The 22,509-nt window shown below is 42.7% G+C and overlaps 1 protein-coding gene across 32 annotated transcripts in view; it reads right to left on the bottom strand.

The window, feature by feature from the left end:
• Window positions 1-22,509, bottom strand: part of CDH18 (cadherin 18) — a 948,807-nt gene that overhangs the window by 451,752 nt on the left and 474,546 nt on the right. For 4 of the 32 annotated variants that reach the window (XM_072757183.1, XM_072757196.1, XM_072757204.1 and 1 more), the window contains exon 1: window positions 1,663-1,773. The exons of 18 other annotated variants lie outside the window; for them this stretch is intronic. The gene's annotated coding sequence lies outside the window, so the exon portion shown is untranslated. Of the gene's footprint in view, window positions 1-805; window positions 1,373-1,662; window positions 1,774-3,677; window positions 3,782-22,509 lie in introns of those variants that run through there. 10 more of the 32 variants (XM_072757182.1, XM_072757197.1, XM_072757205.1 and 7 more) reach the window with 7 other exon arrangements.

Genomic DNA, 22,509 nt, shown 5'->3' with positions numbered 1-22,509 from the left:
AAAGTTTGAAGTCCTCTACTTATTAAAAAAAAAAAAAAAGCAAAACAACATCTTGCATACTTGCTGTCTTTAATCTCTCACTTTCTCTCACTTTTCCCTTGACTACACTCTATCAAACGCAGGGATCCGAGATAAAGAAATATCTTCAGGTCACTAAGCTCTGTGTGTTTTATCTAGACCCACCAAACGCACATGCACGTTCAGATTCTAAAGAACGACTGTCTCAGCTGCAAATACATCAGGTACACTTCAAACTTCTAACCATCGACAGGCCATGCACAGGGCAAGTGGGACACACACACTTGTGAACTTGTGGTGTGCATTCATCAGACCAGAAAAATCAACGTGAGGCGCAGTAGTGATATTTATATAAGGCAACAAAAAGTGCTATTTACCATACAAAGCATGCTTCATCGAAAGAATCTATAAAGTTGGATTGACTCCCTCATGCTCTTGATTCTGTTAAATGCACCTGAATTAGGGCATCAGGAGGGATAATTTCCAATTGCCACAGTGCATAGATCTTACTCAGGCGCTGGTTGCTAGTGACCATGTTTGCACCTGCTACAGCCGGGGATGCACCAGACACCCAGGCGGCCAGAGCTCCCCAGCCCTTCCCTTCCTTCTACCAGTGTATTTCCCTTTGCATCCAAAACAGTAAATCCTGATTTTTCTACTTACCTTGTCAGGAAACCAAACTTGGCCATTGATATCATTTCCTTTATTATTTTCTTTTTTCAATTGCTCCCTCCTTAAGTTGGCAATCTCTAAAAACCATCAGTATTATGGTTTACAAAATACTCACCCGGCGAGGCATTCAATGGGGGCCTTAGGAAATGAACCAACGTGTTGACCTACCGTGGGCTGATTCATTATCAGGAAACCCAGAATTAAATGAATACGAGCAGGAGGCTCCAAAGAAGCTGAAATGATGATAGGTGCTTGCAGCAGCGTGTCAGACCCCGGAGCTCATTCTCTAGCACTCTCCTACCCTGCTTTCCCCTCCCACAGCCCACAGGGTACACGCCAGACCGAATCCGGACCTCAAAACTCTGGATTTGGCATATTTCCCCTGGCAAGACAAGTCCACGAAAATAGAAGAGAACAATTACTGCAGAAGGAAAGCCCCCTGCTTTGAAAAAACCTGTGGGTGATCCCAGAGTGGAAAATAAAGGTTCCCAAGCACTGTCAGAGCTTGTGGGTTTTTTTTTTTTTTTTTTTTTTTTGGCTGCATAATGAAATCTTCCTGTGATCTGTCTCTCTGAGCTCCAAGCAGTGATGCCATCACCTGAGCCAACCCAAGACCTTATGGTACCTAAGAATTTCATTTTCCCCTTTCTTGGTACCCGGCAGGGAAATAGCGAGCGACGTTAACTCTTGATTAATCTGAAAGTCCCTTAAGTACAAAGAGGCGTGCACACGGGCAAATACTGTAGGAACAAGCTCATAAAATTGCTTTTTTTGTTCACCTGTTACATGCACGCAGGTTTTCCTAGTTCCACACTCTGCACACACGCACGCACCCGCAGCATCTCGACATGCACAAGGCACAGTTCTGCCTCGGATCTTAGACCCCGACATTAATGCAAAATAACTAACCCCTGCCCCCCCCCCCCCCCCCAGGTGCCGGGTCCAGGGCGCAGCCGCCGCCGCCTCGCTCACCGGGGGGCCCGCAGCAGCAGCAAAAGTTTCATCTCCGGCATCGGCGGCGCTCGCGGGCCTCGCCCGGGCGGGAGGAAGGGGAGGGGCGGGGAGGGCGGGGAGGGCTCGGGCAGCCTCGGCTCCGACCCCGGGCGGGGGGGGGGGGGGGGGTCCGGGAGCCGCAGCGGCCTCAGCGCCGCCCCCGCCGCCCCGCAGGCAGCGCCCGACCCAGGCGCGCCCCCGCCCCCGCCCCCTCCCGCCCCCTCCCGCCCCCTCCCGGCAGGTGCGCGCCCCCGCCCGGGGCAGGAGGCCAGGCCCGGCGCCCGCCGCCCCTCGGAGGACCGCGCGGCTCGGGGAGGGGAGCGGCGGGGAGCAGCGGGAGCAGCGGGGAGCAGAGGGAGCAGCGGGAGGAGCGGGAGCAGCGGGAGCAGCGGGGAGCAGCGGGAGCAGCGGGGAGCAGAGGGAGCAGCGGGGAGCAGCGGGAGGAGCAGGAGCAGCGGGAGCAGCGGGGAGCCGGGAGCGGGCTCAGCTCCGCCGCCGCGTCCTCCCAGGGCCCGACTGGCTCCGCTCCCGCGCCCTCGCCCCGCGCCCGCTCACTGGCTGCCCGCCCGGCCTCCCCCCTGCCGCCTCCCGCGCTGGCTCCGCCTCTCCGCTCCGCTCCTCCCTCCTCCCTCCTCCCTCTCCTCCTCGTGCTCCCCTCCACCGTCCTCTCCTCCCCCCTCCTCTCCTTCTCCCTCTCTCCATGCTCCCCTCCGTGCCCCCTCCGCATCCCTCGTCTCCCCCTCCAAATTTCCCTTCCATCCTCCCCCTCTCTCCTCCCCTCTCTCCTCCTTCCTCTCTCCTCTCCTCTTCGTGCTCCCCTCCACTCCTCCTCCCTCCTCTCTCCCTCCCTCCTCTCCCCCATCCTCCCCCTCCCTCCTCTCCCCCTCCCTCCTCTCCTCCTCTCCCCCTCTCCCCCTCCATCCTCCTCTCCCCCTCCAACCTCCCCCTCCCTCCTCTCCCCCTCCTCTCCTCCTCTCCCCCCACCTCTCCCCCCTCCTCTCCCCCCTCCTCTCCTCCTCTCCCCCTCCCTCCTCTCCCCCTCCATCCTCCCCCTCCCTCCTCTCCCCCTCCCTCCTCTCCTCCTCTCCCCCTCCATCCTCCCCCTCCCTCCTCTCCCCCTCCCTCCTCTCCTCCTCTCCCCCCTCCTCTCCCCCCTCCTCTCCCCCTCTCCCCCTCCCTCCTCTCCCCCTCTCCCCCTCCCTCCTCTCCCCCTCCCTCCTCTCCTCCTCCCTCGTCTCCTCCTCTCCCCCTCCCTCCTCTCCTCCTGTCCTCCTCTCCTCCTCCCTCCTCTCCTCCTCTCCCCCTCCATCCTCCCTCCTCCTCTCCTCCTCCATCCTCCCCCTCCCTCCTCTCCTCCTCTCTTCCCTCCTCTCCTCCTCCTCTCCCCCACCCTCCTCCTCTCCCCCTCCCTCCTCTCCTCCTCTCCCCCTCCCTCCTCTCCTCTCTCCCCCTCCCTCCTCTCCTCTCTCCCCCTCCCTCCTCTCCTCTCTCCCCCTCCCCTCCTCTCCCCCTTCCCCCTCCTATCTGTGGTCCCCTCCACTCCTCCTCCCCTCCACTCCTCCTCCCTCTCTCCCTGCATCCTCTCCCTCCCTCCTCTCCCCCTCCCTCCTCTCCTCTCTCCCCCTCCCCTCCTCTCCCCCACTCCTCTGTGGTCCCCTCCACTCCTCCTCCCTCCTCCCCTCCACTCCTCCTCCCTCTCTCCCTGCATCCTCTCACCCTCCCTCCTCTCCTCCTCTCCTCTCCTCTTCCCTCCTCTCCTCCTCTCCTCTCCTCTTCCCTCCTCTCCTCCTCTCCTCTTCTCCTCCTCCTCTCCCCCTCCCTCCTCCCTCCTCTCCTCCTCTCCTCTCCTCTTCTCCTCCTTCTCTCCCCCACCCTCCTCCTCTCCCCCACCCTCCTCCTCTCCCCCTCCATCCTCCCCCTCCCTCCTCTCCTCCTCTCCTCCTCCCTCCCCCCTGCCCTTCCCCTCTGCCTCCTCCCGCCCCCATCGCGCCTACCCCGGGGCTGCACTGGTTCTGTGGCACTGGAACGGACACCAGGTCACGTGGAAAGCAATGCCATTCATTAAAAAAGCAAAAAAAAAAAAAAAAAAAAAAAAAAAGACTTAAGCCCCTGACTCCACAGCAGCGTCTTTAGCTCCGCCGCCCCCGGAGCGACGGGCCGCCCTCCCGTCCGCGGGGAGGGGCGCCTGGCACCTGGGCACCTGGGGGGCGAGCGGCCGTCAGGCGCTGGCGGGGTGGGAGGCCGCGCGGGGGCAGGCCCGGCGGGCGGCGCGGAGGCGGCGGGAGGCTGCGCGTGCGGAGGTGCGAGCGCGGCTCACGCACCTGCGAGCCCGAGTGGGCGCGGCTGGGACGCGGGTGCAGGGCCGAGGGGGGGGCGGGGACGGGGGCACCCCGGGGCTCGGCGCTGCTCCTCGGAGGCGACCTGCACCTGCTCGCCCGGGACGCGGCCCTGCGCGCGGACCTGTCCCCTCGGGCCGCCCCCAGGTGCCCGCGCATCTGGGTCCCCAGGGCCCCGGGAGCTCGCGGAGACCCGCCCCAGCGCCGCAGCGCCCCTGCCCAGAGCCGGGCGGCCAGCAGCGCGCCTGAATCCCCGGAATCCCGGGCCACCCCCGGGGCGCGGCAGGCGAGCACCACGGGGAGCACCTCGCTCAGCCCGCCCCTGGGGTGCCCGCCCCTGGGGTGCCCGCCCCTGGGATGCCCAACCCCTGGGGTGCCCGCCCCTGGGGTGCCCGTCCCTGGGGTGCCCGCCCCTGGGATGCCCGCCCCTGGGATGCCCGCCCCTGGGGTGCCCGTCCCTGGGGTGCCCGTCCCTGGGATGCCCGACCCTGGGGTGCCCGTCCCTGGGGTGCCCGTCCCTGGGATCCCCGCCCCTGGGATGCCCAACCACTGGGATGCCCGTCCCAGGGTGCCCGTCCCTGGGGTGCCCGTCCCTGGGATGCCCGTCCCTGGGACTCAAAGGAGCAAAGACTTAAGGGAGGCGGGAGACGGGGCCTGCACCCTTAGGATCCCGAGGACAGGGACCCAGACCCTCGTTTGCACTTCTTCTCCTCCCAGTGTGTGCAAGCTGCTTCACCCTGAGACTCAGAAGGATTCTCTTCAGGATCCAGGAGGCAATCCTCAGCTCACGGGGGTCTTTGCAAACGTTCCGTGAAAACCTGTGCAATTGTGCTTCATCTGTGACAAACCTTTAATAAAGGTTAATTAATGTCTAAGGGTCTCCTTCTTCCCTTCTGCTTCCAGGAAAGGTCAAAGAGGGTGAGAGGGTAGATGGTATTTCCAGGAAACTCACAGGGCCCACCAGCTAGTTCTATTTTACTAGTTTTATTTAACTTGGTGTGAAATGTGAAGGGATTTCATTTGATTTAGGGTTTTTTTTTTTAATAATAAATTTATTTTTTATTTGTGTTCAATTTACCAACATACAGAATTACACCCAGGGCTCATCCCGTCAAGTGCCCCCCTCAGTGCCCATCACCCAGTCACCCCCACCCCCCGCCCTCCTCCCCTTCCACCTCCCCTAGTTCGTTTCCCAGAGTTAGGGGTCTTCATGTTCGGTCCCCCTTTCTGATATTTCCCACTCATTTGTCTCCTTATATTCACTTTCACTATTTTTTGTATTCCCCAAGTGAATGAGACCATATAATGTTTGTCCTTCCCTGATCAATTGATTTAGGGTTTTGATATGATTAAACAAACTAACAGAAACAAAACAAACAAACAAACAAAACACTTGCATTGGATCATGTCTGGTTGTGAGGGAATTAGGCATTTAAGAAAAAAGTTGTTCCAAGGTAAGATGTTCGAAGTCGTTTATGATTTGAAAATCTCTAAAAACTAAAACTCGCAGGTTCAAGTGGAACTGAAACAACAGCACCAGAATAATGAGCCAGTGCTGCTTCACGTTTTGTAATATCTCTTCTCATGCAGCTTCTGATTTAAGAGAGATTTTCCTTGCGGAGTAGCCAAACATAAGTTCTGGTTTGTGTTTATCGGAGGACGTATTGATAATAATCCATTTTACTGTTTTGTTTTTTTTTTTTTTGTATTTATGAACTCGTGGCAGCAGAAGGAAAGGGATCGTTGTAAAAACAAAGGGGATATAAAGAGGAATTTTGGGTCTGTAAGAGGTCATGTAATTTAATTTTAAAATTTCACATTTTGACATTCTCTAGAGAAGCCCGTTTGTTTAACTGCCTCCAGTGGAAGGAAGTAAAATGTTTGCCGCTTGCCACTGAAGCTTCTGCAGAGACACCAGCAACGAGCATCCTAGGGACACACCTGAAAACAAAATGCGTTTTCACGAGGCCTCCTCCTGGGTGCTTTTCCCTGGGTAAGACCATAATAAGCCCGTCTAGTGGACAGTCATAATGGAAGTCAACAGGCACTTGCTCCTGAGTGGGATGACCTACAGAGGGATTTGTCAGCATCACCAAATGATACAATCCATTTCTAGAAAAAGAATCAATCACCAGGGGGAGGGTCTGTATCTGTGAGACTGCATCCCGATGAAGGGCTCTAGAGTCCCCACAGGGCCAATGATGCGACGTATACTGGGATTAATCGGTTTCCAAAATCTGATATTCTGAAACTAAGCCAACCTCCCCTAGCCCTAGTAAAGCCACTTAGTGATTCTCTTACATTTTCAGCTTAAAAAGAAGCAGAAAGTAAGTCACGCAATGTGGAACATGCGGCTTGGGGAGAGCCAGGTGGTGGGCAGATGTTTATTTTCTCCTTATGTCAAAGATTACTCCAGAAAACTGAAGAGTGTATCAGTCAGCAGAATTTATTACAGAGTTAATCTTGGAAACTGGAAGCATGGACATTTCTGATCCCGAGTCCCCACTCACGTTACCTTGGGAGACTTATAAGAATCATTTTCACCGGTGACAGGGAAGCATCCAACACGCGATTGATGCTGGTCAGACTCCAGACACTGGCAACATAAAATTGCGATGCTAAACTGTGATTGTTCTCCGAGAGACAGACTCAGGAAATTGTCTCTTTAGATGTCATCTCGTGCTCAATTTTACCCTGAACACTCAGGAGGCGATGCAATGTTTTCAAATCTAAATAAAGAAGGAACATGAAGGAAATGCAGGGATAGCCCTTGTTATAATCCAGCACTCCGGATAGTCGACTAGGCCAACACGGTACCGCGGGTGATTTTTAACTGAAATTACTGAAAGTATAATAACATCGAAGGAGGATCGGATCTGGATGTAAAGGGAAAGAGCTGCTGAAATCTTAAGCAAAACACCATTTCCTTTGCAGTATTTTTTTTTACGTCCTCGGGTAATAGGTGGTACAGATCATATACCGCTTTTTAAAAGAAAGGAGAAAACTTAGGTTGATAAAAATATCACCTCTAATTATATGATTCAGGATGACCCCATAAAGGTGACCTTTAGGCACGCTGTTACCCAGCACACTTGAGACTAAGAATTGCAGAGTCCCTGGGAAATATTGATACAGGACAATGAAGAAGAGTGATCAATCGAAAATATCTCAGCGGTACCTACATGTGCGACTACATTTAAGAAGTAGCACCTCCCTTATTTGTAATAATAGAGAAATGAATGCTTTTTTAAAAAAAAATTCTTCAGGGCGTATGAAATATCAAGAACCAATAAGCTTGTTTGGATCTAGCAGCAGAGGACCGACAATTGACTAAGGAAACAGGAAGATCCCTCACCTTCTATGCATATGGTTCTGATTTCTATAAAATAGATCGTTATTGCACTGTGAGTGATAGAATGAAGACGCTGGTTCCCAGATAAGTGAAGATTTAGTAACGGATGGACCCCAGTTTCACTAGATTAATTTTTTTTTTTTTTTTAGATTTTATTTATTCATTCATGAGAGACACAGAGAGAGGCAGAGACACAGGCAGAGGGAGAAGAAGGCTCCATGCAGGGAGCCCGACGTGGGACTCGATCCCGGGACTCCAGGACCAGGCTCTGGGCTGAAGGCAGATGCTAAACTGCTGAGCCACCTGGGCTGCCCACTAGATTAATTTTTGGAGAAAAGCTGCTCAAAGTATATACCAGATTTTTTTTTAAGACTCTGAAATACTGTCAGTAAACTTTGTAGATTTGAGGAGAATAAAAATACAGTAAAAGTACAGATGAACATTTTCCCAATTTTCACAACCTGTGATTAAAATGTAGACTCTCTAAATCAGAAAGTATTGAACTAAATGTGGAGTTTGGCGAAGCTATAAGGTGATTAATTAACGAGATGAACAAATCAGTAAGGGAAGAAAGTAGTGGGATCAACTTGGTCTGGATCACGTCCGCATAAAAGTCACTGTCAGCATGACCCCACTGCTTCCTGTGACAGACACATCGACCAGAATTAGGGGGGATGTATATGACCTGATGTTTCTATGTCGCATCATTGTATCTCTCATGATTTCATTATCAGATTTGTGTGGTGAGGGAACCATGCTCACTTTACAGGGCTGTCTTAGACCTCGAAGAGTTTTACACACACAAAAGGGTCTAGCACAATCCTTGGCCTATAAAAGGCTTTGGATAAAGGTTAGTAGAATCCAGATTGTAATTTCCTCAGTGAGCACTCACTAAGTAAATCATATTTGCTTTCTGTGCTCCATTCTGTAGCAGAAATGGGCAAATCACAAACTCTTCCCCCAAAGCTTTTTATTAATATTGAAAATACAGCCTCCTTGCCAGGTTGTGAGGACCGTACTCACTCAGTTCAGCCTCCCATATCTCTCTGTATTTGCTTCTTTGGTATTGTGTGATGAAAATGGACATTGTGATGACCCTGAAGCATTCTAAGATTCTTAACCTCAAGTAAATATTATATTGCACAAGTAAATATTATATTGCACACAAACATTCAATATTTACAGTACCAGGAAAGCGATAAATGCCTAAAATGTCTATATAACACAGATCATGAAAGAAGGGGTTGATTAATGCTCAATTAGTCAGAATGTCCAGTTGACAAAATCATTTTCAGAACTGTATTCAGTTTGCTAATGCACATTTGTACCCATCCCAGAGAAGATAGTAGGATACCAGTAACTCTTAAGCTTTCTATAATTAATACTTTCCCTAAGAGCATCTTATGGACCCTTGGAAAACTGAATCGTATATCATTGTAAATTTTAATAGAAGATAATCTATGTAATTCAAAGCACTCATCTAACATTTTCAAAAAAATTCACAAAATATATGCAAATACTTTCATCTCTTCCCTATCACTGAATATTAATGTTGTTTTTAACTTTTTGATGTAAATAATGCTTCCATGAACATCTCTTTTTATAAATCTTTACCTGGGTAGCTCAGTGGTTGAGCACCTGCCTTCAGCCCAGGGTGTGACCCTGGGGTCCTGGGATCGAGTCCCACGTCGAGCTCCCCACAGGGAGCCTGCTTCTCCCTCTGCCTGTGTCTCTGCCTCTCTCTATGTGTTTCTCATGAATAAATAAATACAGTCTTTGAAAAAAAAAAGACTTATTAGATCTTTACTTAGATTTTTGACTATTGTACTTGGGTAGAATCCTGATAGTGCAACAGCTAAGTAAAATATATGACCATTTCTTAAAGCACATGAATTATCTTATTGCTTCTCAATACCATTAGAGAAGATAAAGTAAAAGATTAGTTGATTCCTCACTACTTACTCCTGAACAAGAACATTTCTTTTCCAATTCCTTGTAGTCTCCCACATTTTATGATCAACTATTGCCTGAATTTTTGCTTAATTAGGCAGGTAAAATGACTTGTCAGTTCCCACGAGCACTTAAATTTCATGCCATTATGATGCCACCAAACTATATATAGTGAAAGAAAGAGAGGAAAAGAAATTTAAGGTTTTGCACTTTAGGTGTAAGAGCAGAGACATCAGAAAAGGAACCCAACAGGAGGAAGGCAGGAAGGAGTTGTTTTTTTTTTTTTTAAGATTTTACTTTTTTATCTAGTGAGAGAGAGACTACATGCACAAGGGGGGGGGGAGAGGCAGAGGGAGAGAGAGAGAATCTCAAGCAGATTCCCTGCTGACCACAGAGCCCAACATGGGGCTTGATCTTATGACCCTGAGGTATGACCTGAGCCCAAACCAAGAGTCAGTCGCTTAAACAACTGAGCTACCCAGGTACTCCGAGGAAGGAGTCCCTGACTGCTGAATTGCAGAATGAAAAATATGTAGTAAATTTAATAGTTAAAATCTAGACAATCATAATAAGCACCTTTAACCTGGTATAAAAAATGGGAGAAAAATGGTACGTATATTGTAGATAGAGAAATAATTAAACACAACAAAATAGAGCTAAGAATGAATCTGAGATTTTTAAGTAGGATCCTAAGGAAAAATGGCACTGTCAGAGGGAAGTAATGTCTTGTTAGGAATTATAATATATTCTAATTGGAATATGCCAATGTTGAGGTGTTCGCTAGACATCATGAGGAGATAGATATACAGGGGTCACCCGGCAATAGGAGACCGTAGCTTGGGGTAGGGTTATGAGTCATCTACACAATAATACTGATAACATAAGCCTCTAAAAAATAAGAGAAAAGTTTCTACAGGATCAGTGATGAAAGCATAGCAGGTGATGTAAGGAAGAGAAGGGAAGGGATGAGAGAGGAGAGGAAAGAGAAGTCATAAGAGATGATCAGGAAACACTGTTAAATCTTATGTAGATAGGACGTAAAAGGGACATTTCAGTAAACTGAATTATATATTACTGATTAGCAAGCAGAACTTTTCTAATATTTGCAAAAACCGGCAATGTAAAAATATAGAAATTCAATTAAGTTCGGTCACTATAAAAATGTCTAAACATAGACCAAATGAACTTAGTGGAGATTTATATATTCTACAGCACACAGAGTTCTAAAATGAGATCTTGTACTCTTTATGTTAATGTAGGAAAAGCCTGATCTTCACTCAAAGATATGTGATTAGTTATATTTTACCATTCCCTTGCTTATTCAGAGTTGCTTTATAAGAGGGTTTCCAAGTTAGTAAACATATGTAATTTTTCATATTGGAAATTAAAGACCGTATTGAAAGCAAGGATTTGAAATGCAAATTCTGTCACCTGCTCTTACCCGGAATATGTCTGAGTGAACAAAAGTGAGGGTAGTTACTATTTATTAAAGGTTATTTATATCACTACCTTGAAAGAAACCTTGGGTCGTCACATAAGGCCTGATTATTTTTAACTCAGACAAATTGATAGAGGCCATCAATCCCATAAAGAACAGAACAAGCTAAAAAGAGAACAGGGTCTCCAAAGTATTGTCTAGAAAGGGAGGCCAAAATGAATTTCATATTGCCAGGGTTAATTTGGGACGCTAGGAAAATTGAGCAGATCAGAAGGAATGCCATTTACCTATATCTCAGGATACCTTATATTATTATTCTTTTTTTCTTTTTAATTCATTGTGCGTGCTCTCCTAAAACAATTTCTCTATAGGGCTTTTGCATTGTATAAGCCCAGGGCTTTTGGTTGCCATAGACTATGAGAATCATACAACAGGCCCAGGAGAGCAATGAAAATTCAGGCTTTAAGTTTATTGTTCTGTTCTGAGTTCGGTCCTGAGAGTGGCAAGATTAAATTCTAGGTAGGGTTAGGTTATTATCAGAATATTGCAGTGCTACTGGAACATATCTGTGGGTTTCAAGGCATTGCCAGAAAGGAACCGTCACTGTCCTTTGCCCAACTGAAGATCACTCTGGCTGCCAATATCCATGTATCATAGCTGGCATTTTACACACAGTATCCTTAACCATGTGTTCTCCTCTCATTGTTTACCAGTCATTACCGACACTGGTGATTTTCCATCACATTCCTCAATCCAAAATTCCTCCTTTAGAAACACCCTTAAAAATCTTTCTAATACAGGCCTATGATGTTTGGAATTTTACTTTGCACATAATAGGAATCTGATGATACAATTCCCATATTAAAAATAGCCTCGATCCCTTTTATTCAACCATTTTCTGAATTCCCCCTAGGACTTAACTGAATGCATTATGTAATGGAGTTCTGAACTATTAAATCCTTGTGCCATTATTTTTCCCCGAGGGACTTGAAAACAAACACTTAGATTTGGGATAGAAACCAACTTGGGTCAAATTTTGGCATCGGCACTTATTCAGTAGGTTGACATTGATAAACACTGGCTCTCAGTTTGCTCCTCCTTGGATGGTGTAATAGCACCTTTATGGAGGACAAGTTACAGTGATTACATATATTGGAGATAATTTATCTAATTCACCTATTACAATAAGTGGAATGAAATATCTTCAGTAGATAAAAATTATGAAAATAGATGCAACCTCTCAGTTACCATTATGGTTTTTACCAAAATATTTATGCATACAAAGGGCATCTTCCTAAATGTTACAAAGTTATAAGCAACTTCGAAACAGAAGAGAACACATTGCAAAGGAAAGCCAGGGTATGATCTCGGGTGATAGCAAGGGGGTTCATTTGTTAACATTCTGTGCTGTTGAGATCACTTACTTCGTTGAAAAGTGAAAGGCAGGACTAAAGAAGGGAATCCGCTGCCATCCACAATCTGTTCAGGGGAGATATAGATTTTCTCTATTTTAGAGTTCCAGAGGACAAAATCAGAACCCAAAGATAAAGGGGATTGGTTTGCCAATCACAGAACCTACAGAGCACAACCGTGAGGACGTGAAACAGAGAGAAAGTCAGAAAAGGAACCCAAGCAAAAAGAAGCAATTCACTTTTGGGGTGTATTTCCTGCAAAGTCATCACTATTTGCATTGGAATTCATTATCATGAAGTTGCTCACTTATTTTAGGACATTATCCCTGTTGCCTCTACCAAAGTTTGACTGATTTTGTCTGAAATCAGTTAGAACAACTGAACACGAGGATGTGGAAGGAAAGATGAATGTGCATTAACACCATTCTAAAGAAGCCAAACATTTTCTTTCCTTATTTAGCCAGATGAAAAGGTGCCACAGGACTGTAAAAGTCATGCAAATCTGCAAAATTGTATGAAAATTGCAACATCTATAAATATCAGTGTGTGGCGGTGTGTTGGAGGGTCATAAGTGGAAGATTAAAATAAGCATTTTCTATTACAGTTTTCTGTTGCTAGAGAAATAGCACACTGGTCCGTAAATCGTTCTCTCTTTAAGACACAGACCTCAAATGAACAAAAAGCTTTTCCTGGTAATTGTACTGTATTTCCCAACTCTATAGATTTAATTTTCTGAGATGACCATTTCTAAACTTGTCTCTTTTCTATTCCAGGTCTTTTCATTTTTCACTGTTAGTGAGCAACCTCATAACACCTCCATTTACAAAACAAAAATAACCACAAAATCACTATTTTCTTCTTGTTAGAAAAGTCCAGCAAACTACTTACACCTAATATATTATACTCACATTCCTAATCTTTCCTCATATTACAATGGCGAGCCTACTCCTATCTAAGATCACTACTTCACTTTTGTTCTCAATCCAATATGCCGGATATTAACCTGGACTTCTCCCTTTTAATCTACTCATTTATGTATTTTTAGAGAAAGAATGACTCATGAGTGGGGGGAAAGGGAGAGGATCTTAAGCAGGCTCCATGCTCAGCAGAGCCCCATGAAGGCTCCATTTCCCCTTTCCACTAAGATCATGACCTGAGCCAAAATCAAAGGTTGGAAGCTAACCGACTAAGCCACCCAGGCTCTCCTAAGCATCAAATATACATTTTAATGTAATTTTTTAAAAATATAACTCATGTGTAAATTAAAAAAAAAGATTCAATATAACCACAAACAATTCAGAAACACATGCCAAAGATTAAAGATTTAATATATAGCAAAAAGCCATTATAAATTAGAAAAGAGAATTTTCAATTAAGTACAGAGGGTCCATGATTAACCATTTGTAACAAAGAATATATCCTGATTCTAGTGTGACGCATACTGAAAATACATTCCAGGAGTAAATATCTAAGATTAAAGTGTCAATTTAGACAACTTTCCCCAAAAACACAGTACTGAGCTGGTCTATGTATGACCTATTTGTTAAGGAAATGATTTTATTTTAAAAAAAAAATGAGCACATAAGCATGCTGAGAACAATATTACAGTTAAATGTTTATCAAAATATTTAATACATTCTGAATATGGAAGGAGTTTTTATGCATGACTCAAAATACAGAAAAAATAAAGAAGAGGGAAACAAAGAAAAAGCAGTGTGGTTAGACCAGAGAGAGCAAGGCAGAGAATAGCAGAAGTTGAAATCAGAAAGGTTTGTTGAATAGTTTGAAGTAAAACACTTTAGTGGAAATAGTTATGTGTTTCCTTGTGCGTAAGAGCATGTGTTTGCACGTGTGTAGACCAAAGGCCTGGAGGACAGATTAGGCATGTGAGCCTCGATGCTTTTTTCACATTTTTAAGTGGTTACTACTTAATAAAATGTGATTATATGAAATTCAAACTTGTGTCCATAAATAAAGATTTATTGGAACAAACTCATGCCCATTTGATTATCATCTATGGCTGTTTTTATGCTACGGCAATAGAATACAGTAGTTTTGACAGAGACCATATGGCCCACAAAGCCAAAAATATTTACTATCTGGTGCTTTATGAAAAAAAAAAAAAAAAAAAAAAAGACTGACCCCTAGTGGAGATATATATTTTGTGAGTTTCTCAATATGCACTACCACACCCCATCAATGTGACAGGCAAAGCTTCATCTATTTTCATATATAAATATCATTCTACATGTTAATAGGAATTCTATATATACATATATTTTTTTTGCAATGACAAAGCACAGTTTGCTTTGAGGATTGCATAATACCAAGTATAACTCTATTTGAGTATTACAAGATATACACATGTAGAAAATCAGTGTACACGCTTTTGAGATACATAATCACTCATGTTTGCTACTTTTGGGGGCTATGGTGAATTTCTGACAACAAGGCTTTATTTTCCATTTTAATTAAACTAAACATTTAATTACATTTCCAGGATTCTGTCAGCAGAAACAAATCTATAAATGTGGAGTGAAAAATTATGAGAGCTGGTCTTTAATATCCCATCACAAACAGAGCATGTTATGGGCAATCTGTTCTTTGAGGGTATATAACAACCAGGCCTCACATGAATGTTAATTCCACTAAGGCATTCAACTACCGTACGGAACTTTTTCATTTTTAGCTAATATCTACCCATTAAAGCCCAAGATTTTGAAAGTCTGTCGTATTTACAATAATATCCTGCCCCTCAGGGTTTTAATTCCCAGCACAAGAGACTTCAGTAAGTGAGTGGGTAATGCATATCAAATACAAAGTTTGCTGCCAAGCAAATAATGTCCTGCCTATGCTCGAATTCATATCAATAAAATTATACAAACGCTTAAAATTTTTATTTTATTTTCAGTAGTCAATATGTCTAGAGCAATTTGCTGGATGCTCTAGAAAAAAATGTTGTCTGTCCACAAAGTACTTAAAATGATACGTCAGTTGCAGACTTGGAAATGTGAAAACGGAAATAAGAAACACCTTATATCCAATGAGGGATGTTAAGTGTAGAGGATTATATGTCAACTTTCACCCATCCGTTCTCATGGAGTCCATACTTCTGTGTATTACCTGCGTTCTGGAATCAGTCTTCAGGTCTATTCAGAAGTCTGATTCCATTATCAACTAAGAACGAGCCCATTACTCACGACCAATTTGCCCTTAACCAAGATCACCAGAATGATACGTGAAATCAGAATGGTGATAGGTTAATGTGCATAGAAAATTCCAAGTGCTAAGGAGAACTAAAATTGCAAGTTCACACAAGAACGTATTCTTACTCTGTTGAAAAAGAGTAAGAAGCCAAATTGTTATGAAAAGATAGCTTTGTAGGAATAGAAAGAGAGCACAAGGAGTTAACTACTATCATTCAAATATTTAATGGCATCAGACAAAGATGATTTATATTTCTCCAAAATATGTTAAACACTTGGCCAAGACAATTCCTTCATGGATGGGGAATGCTAGTATCTGCTTCTCATTTTTTTTTTGTTTCCGTGGCTGATAATACCTCACTCTCAAAGACATACTACTTAAAAGTTTAATAAATTTAAGAAGACTGCAATTTATTTTGCTGGACTAGACCTATTCTTTTTGTATTTGGTTTTTCTCTACTTTGGTCCATCATATTGACCCTGAATTTTAAACATCAGAGTTAATAAATTTATTTATTTCCTCTTATTGGGGGATGTATCAACTGAATCCCAAAGTAATTGCATAAATAAATGATAGAATATATTCTCTATCCTCCATATAACCACAGATGTTGAAAAATTATAATTTTTTAACCTTTCTACCATTTCCTTTGGTAATTTTTATTTGGCTTCTGTTGCCCTCATTCCACCATGTTAATCTCTCTCAAAAAGTCCCAGATCATTCATTTCATTGGGCATATTTTAATCCTTTTACTGAATTTTCAGTAGCACCAACCATGTCTTCCTTGTTAAGCAAAACACACAAAATCCCTTTCTTTAAGTTTTGAGACCAAGTACATTTCTATTTTTACTCCCATCTCTCTGGTTGCACCTTCTCAAACTCCTTTGCAGTCTTGCTCTTCCCCATGTTTAAATGTTGGAATTATTCATGACTATTTCCTTAGTTTCTAACTTGGTCCTCAGATCTAGGCAATCTTGTCAGAGACCGGACCTCAGACAATTTCTCTCTGGGGATGACCCACATATGCATTTCTAGACGATGCCTCTTCTGTGACCTGTATATCCAACTGTTGCTTGACTATTTCTTTGGATACCTTTAAGGCACTATAAAACTAGAACTCTAAAATAAATAAATAAATAAATAAATAAATAAATAAATAAATAAATAAATAAATAAATATTAAAAATAAAAAAAAACAAAAACTATCACTCTAGAACTGCAATAATGATCTCATTCCTCAAAATTGACCTTCTCCCTACAAGTCCTTATTTCAACAAAAGGTTCTACTGATGCAATCACACATTTTAAGAATTCAGGGATCGCCTTTTATTACTGACTCATCTCATCCTCCCCTACCACACACACACATCTACTGTGTCATCACACACTATCATTTTGCCACATAAATAGCATTTAAATTCCATTCTAGGACTTCTTGTCTAATTCATCTTTCCCTAAATTACAAAAATAATTTCTTAACTGGTCTCTATAAATTAACTGTTATTCTTATCCAAATCATTCTACTCACTATATTAGAGTGATATTTTTTTGAAAAAAAAGTTTTAAAGATTTTATTAATTTATTTGAGAGAGAGAGAGAGAGAGAAGCTAGTGAGAGAGAAAGCAGAAGCAGAGGGAGGGGCAGAGAGAGAAGCAGACTCCCTATGGAGCAGGAAGCCTGATGCCAGGCTCGATCCCAGGACCTTGGAGTCAAGACCTGAGCCAAAGGCAGATGCTTAACCAACTGAGCCACCGAGGAGACTCTTATTTTTTCAAATTTTTGTTTAAATTCTAGTTAGTTAACATATAATGTAATAATAGTTTCAGGAGTCGAATTTAGTGATTCATCACTTACATGTAACACTCAGTGCTCACAGTGATTTTTAAATATAGACCAGATGCTGATTGATTACTTCAGAACATCCTTTGATTGATTCAACTCCTTTTAGAATAAAGAGGGAAGTCCTTGCTTTCACATTCAAGAGTAAGCATAGTTATTTAGTTATTGCTTAGTAACCTGAAATGCTACAAGGACACTGAGAGTTAAGAAGGTATTTATAATTGTTCAATGAACATTAAAATCTATCAAAATTGTACATGTTCTGAAAAAAGGATCTGTCTAGCTACCCTAATAGAGTGTTTAGTCCTAAATAATGGAATCCAAAATGACTTCAAAGAACACTTGGCATAGAAAGGATATGGAGAATTTTGTTATGAAAATAATTCTGAGAGGCATCAGGGTGGCTCAGTCAGTTGAGTGTCTGCCTTTGGTTCAGGTCATGATCTTGGGGTCCTAGGATCTAGCCTCATAATGGGTTCCTGGCTCAGTGAAGTGTCTGCTTCTCCCTCTCCTTCTACCCTCCCCCCACCCTCACCACATGTGCATCTCTCTCTGTCTCTCAAATAAATACATATATATATATATATATATATATTTTTTTTTTTTTTTAAGAAAAGAACTTGAAGAGGCCATTTTAGTCTGAGAAAGGTATAAATTAAGCAAAAGTACAGTAAGCATCACAACATGTTTTGTTTGGACTAGAAGGGATCAGATTGGGCATCATACCAGAAGAGTCACATTTGTAAGGTTCTTATATAACCGTTTCCATGCTTGTCACTAAAGCACTCTCCCTGAAGCAAATTCTCTTTGCTGCTTTGTAATGATACCACAAAACTCTTCTGTAGTCATCGATTTAGATCCCAGAAGAACTGGCAAAATAAAATGAGACTTTGTTTCATTTTCTTACTTGGAGGACACATCAGGAGGCTTCCCAGGGAGACTAAAATCACTTCTGAACTTTCAAGTCATGTGCTGTCATGTAAAAATATCTATAATTACTTTTCTATTACTTATTAAAGTAGATAAAGATACTTGGGTAAATATTTGATTACGACAATGTCAAAATGACAAATATTTCTGTCAGTTGTAAGAAATATCCTTTAGTCTAAAAAAAAAAATGTCCTATGTAACTATACACTGTATTTCTTGTCTATGTCATTGAAGCAATACCTCAAAAGAAAAATAACTGTGAATTCCTGTGAAGTTTGACTGTGTGTTTGAGACACTCATATATACGTGTTGAAATTTCAGGCACATTCTGTATTTGAAGAAAAAAATTAGTTTGAAAGAGGGCACGTGATGGGATGAGCACTGGGTGTTCTATGCAACTGATGAATTATTGAAAACTACATCTGAAACTAATGATGTACTATATGTTGGCTAATTGAATTTAAATAAAAAGAAATGAAAGAGACTTTCAGCATTATTCAAATCCTCCTTTGTATTGTTAGAAGTTAAGAACTGACTTCCCTAAGCAGATAAAATAAAGGTTGGAACTCATCCTGAAATACGGAAAAGTCTGGAGATAATGAAAATTTAAAATAAAGTCACTGAAATTATTGTCACTTGAAAACACCAATCCATGGCAAACTCATCAAAGATATATCATTCTTGTACCTTCTCAATTCTTTTTTTTTTTGAAGTACTTCGTAAGGAGTTGAGGTTGACTATTCTAGAGCAACAAGAAATATTGAAAAATTGACCTATTCATCCCCTCTACCTCAACCAATGCCTAGGCGAAATTACTTGTTTTCATTCTCCAAAATGACCATTTCTCACTGCCCTTGATGATTGCCCCACAAAGATTCTTTGTGAGTAGAATCATTTGGGAATGATCTAGAACTTTAGAAGTATTTGTTACTAGTGTTGTTATTTTTATAAATGTCTCTAAAAAGGGAAAACTAACAATTCGTCAACTTTCACATGTTAATCTTTACATATAATCATGTACATTATGTGCATATGAACCTGCTTAGAATTTGTGAAGTAACAATACTGCTTGCATTGCACAGGCACTCTGCATGGAGACAAGCACTTGATAGCTCAAATATAGAATATGGTCAGGAGGGTCCCATGTTCCATGAGGGGAATGCTCTCACTAGGTCTTCACTGACTTTTTAAAAAATATTTTATCTATTTATTCATGAAAGACACAGAGAGAGGCAGAGACACAGGCAGAGGGAGAAGCAGGCTCCATGCAGGGAGCCCGATGTGGGACTCGATCCCGGGACCCTGGGGTCACGGCCTGAGCCAAAGGCAGATCCTCAACCACTGAGCCACCCAGGCGTCCCCTCACTGACTTTCTAATGATCACTTCTACTAATGGACTGACAATTATGACCCCGATGTGTTCTCTATCACAGCTTGAAAGTAGGACTTATTAGGTCAATGACTAACCAAAGCAGAAAGTCTGTGAACCAATTTTTTTTTTTTTTTTTTTTTTTTTTGTCTAGGACATTATGGAAGAGAAAGATTATTTTCAAGGCCTCTTGGTATCTGATGCTGTTTATTTGTATTGATTGATAGCATGATGAATTTTATTTATAGATACCGTCCACAAAACAATAGTTAAAGCTTCTATTAAATCATGTCCTCAATTTAGTTGTACACATTTCAATGTAGATATTGGAAACAAGCCTCGGGCTGCAACATGCACATTTAAATTTACACCTATCCAACTATTTTTTTTACAAACCAAGCCGTTAGAGAACCAAAAATTTCCCTTGTAACTGCTTATTATAACTGCATTTTGAGACCTAAAATTAGACTGCCCCTTTGTTTGATGCAGCCAACTGTATTTCTGATGTGCTTTTCCCAAATGCCGTTCAGAGTAAGAAAAGTTGTTTATGGTGAGACCCGCAATATTTTTAGATTACTTTTTTAAGTCAACAGTTACCCTGCTGCTTCTTGTGTCATTTTGGAGAAAATGGTTGTACAAAATGTCACTGACAGAATATTTACAGCATTTCTTGGCTACTCATAAAAGAGTAGGGGTTCTCCAACTATGCTGGGCGAGCATCGGCCCACCACACTTTCAGATCCGATGAGACCAGTCAAGTCCAACGGTTAACATTCAACTACATGTTCAAAATGTTTGTGAATTGAAGGCTTTGTGCTAAGTCCTATGTATAATTTTAAGATACAAGGAAGAAAAATCCACAGTCTCCACTTGCAAGCCATCTTACGGTCTGTTGGAGAAGAGAGAAACAGAAGGTGGATGTTTAATACTGTCAATGTGATAAGTATTGCTATGATCGGATGAAGTCAGGGTAAGAACTCTTCCAGAAATGGCATCTAATCCAGTCTTTGAGGAATGGAAAAAATCTCCCCCAAAGAAGATGTACTATGCTGATATCCGAGGGGTGGATAAAAGATCATCATGTAATGAGGGCATGAGAGAGCTTTCCAAAGCAAACAACTAGATCTAGGTTTTTGAGTATATAGTAAGAAAGCAAAAGATACAGATATTTCTGTATGAAATTCAAAAACCAAAGTAAAAAAAAAAAGCCAAATGCTAATCATGAGAAAGCAGGATACAGTCATGAATCTTTAGCCAGATGATCCTATCACTGTCATTTTTCTCTACCATTAGGCAAGGTTAACGATGTTGCAGATAGGGAAGTGAAGAAGTAGAAGTGCCAGTCCAGAAAGTGGGAGCCCGTGTTTCATAAATCACCACGCACAAGCATCACCAAGGAGGCAAGTGGAGGCAGGCGTGCATCATAGCTGTTTCCTCGACATGGGGAGAAGTATATGATGGCAGTGACCTGTTCAACTGTTGATCATTTGGTTAGGAGAGAGACTTGTCCAAGCTCTGATGCTCTCTTTTCTTGTGGAGATTATCCTTCAACAACCCAGGACACACACATTCCTCTAGACTGGAGGGAGAATAATGGACTTCTATAGAGTTGGAGATAGGAATGGAGAGGAGAGGAGAGGAGAGGAGAGGAGAGGAGAGGAGAGGAGAGGAGAGGAGAGGAGAGAAACTATATCAAAAGAGTCAACAGGAAGAGGCATAGTGGGGACATTAGTTGGATGAACCATGGTTTTTGGCAATATTTCCCATATTCTTTGTCAATTATAGATTTGAACTTCATGTTGATGAGAAACTCTGACTCAGAAATGGAGATGGGCCATATTTAGCCATGAGACAATAGGTTGGCTTCCCTAAGTTTCCCATAGGTCCCCAAATGACAAAGAGCATGACCCAGTATTTACTCTGTACCCTTAACTAGATGTGAGAGAAATTGAGTTGGTATGTGTCTCCAAAGGCAGACTGATTGGACACAGCCCACCCATCAGAAGGGCATGGTGCATCCAGCAAGCACTAAGGGTCAGGAGGATAAACGGCTACAGCTCAGAGCCACAGTCATGTATCAGAATCAGAGCAAAACATGCTCAACTGCCAGAGTGTTGGATGTAGGACAAAATAAAAATATTAATCCCATATTTATACATATGGAAAAGAAAAATGGGGATTTACATTTAAATAAAGATATCGCTTTATAATGATAACTAATATGTAAGTATTCATTTCTGTGTGCCTACTGAATTCCATCTGAGAACATTTACATGTCAGCTACCACTCTATTACAGAGAACAGGATACAGAAATGAATTATTATGTAACAACTGAATAGAGAAATCGTGAAAGGTTTCCAGAGATTATTGAATATCCCCAGGATGCAGTGGAGATAATGAGTTTGTGTCCTGCCAGCAGAATGGTAAATACTTTGATTAATGAACATGTAGGTGTTTGGACCGTATGATGCAGTAGAGAGACGAGAAAGCAAAGAAGTTGCATTCATAAAATGGAATAAAATTACAGATGAATGAGGTCTTCACTCCAAAGGAAGTATAGATAGCTATAAGAGGAAAAAATTAAATCAAAAGATTTCAGGTCTTGATAGAAATCAGTGGCGTAAATATACTGAACATTACTGTACTTCAGCTGAGACCCTCAAATATAAAAATTCTTCACATCAACAAAACTCAACACGATGTATTTGCAGTCCAAGTGCTGGTTTGAACAGGCATGAAGAGAGATGTATACACATTTCCATTGTCCAATTTTAAGTGAATGGTATATTATCTAGCCTCTGTTTTGGGGAGGAATGCATAAGATTGTGTCTTTGTAAATTTCTGGGCATGGGGTGCAGGCTTCTACTTTAATTCACAAGCTCTACTGGTGCACAAATACAGGTTTGCCTGTATACACCATGGTCCTGGGGCTAGTTTGTTGTCCAAGTCACATTTGAACTGCCTACCAGTAAAGAGAAAAATGATCATCAAT

The sequence above is a fragment of the Vulpes vulpes genome, chromosome 4, assembly GCF_048418805.1.
Source record: "Vulpes vulpes isolate BD-2025 chromosome 4, VulVul3, whole genome shotgun sequence".
Lineage (NCBI taxonomy): Eukaryota > Metazoa > Chordata > Mammalia > Carnivora > Canidae > Vulpes > Vulpes vulpes.
Note: the sequence above shows the minus strand (reverse complement) of the source record. Positions and strands in the feature narration are given on the sequence as shown.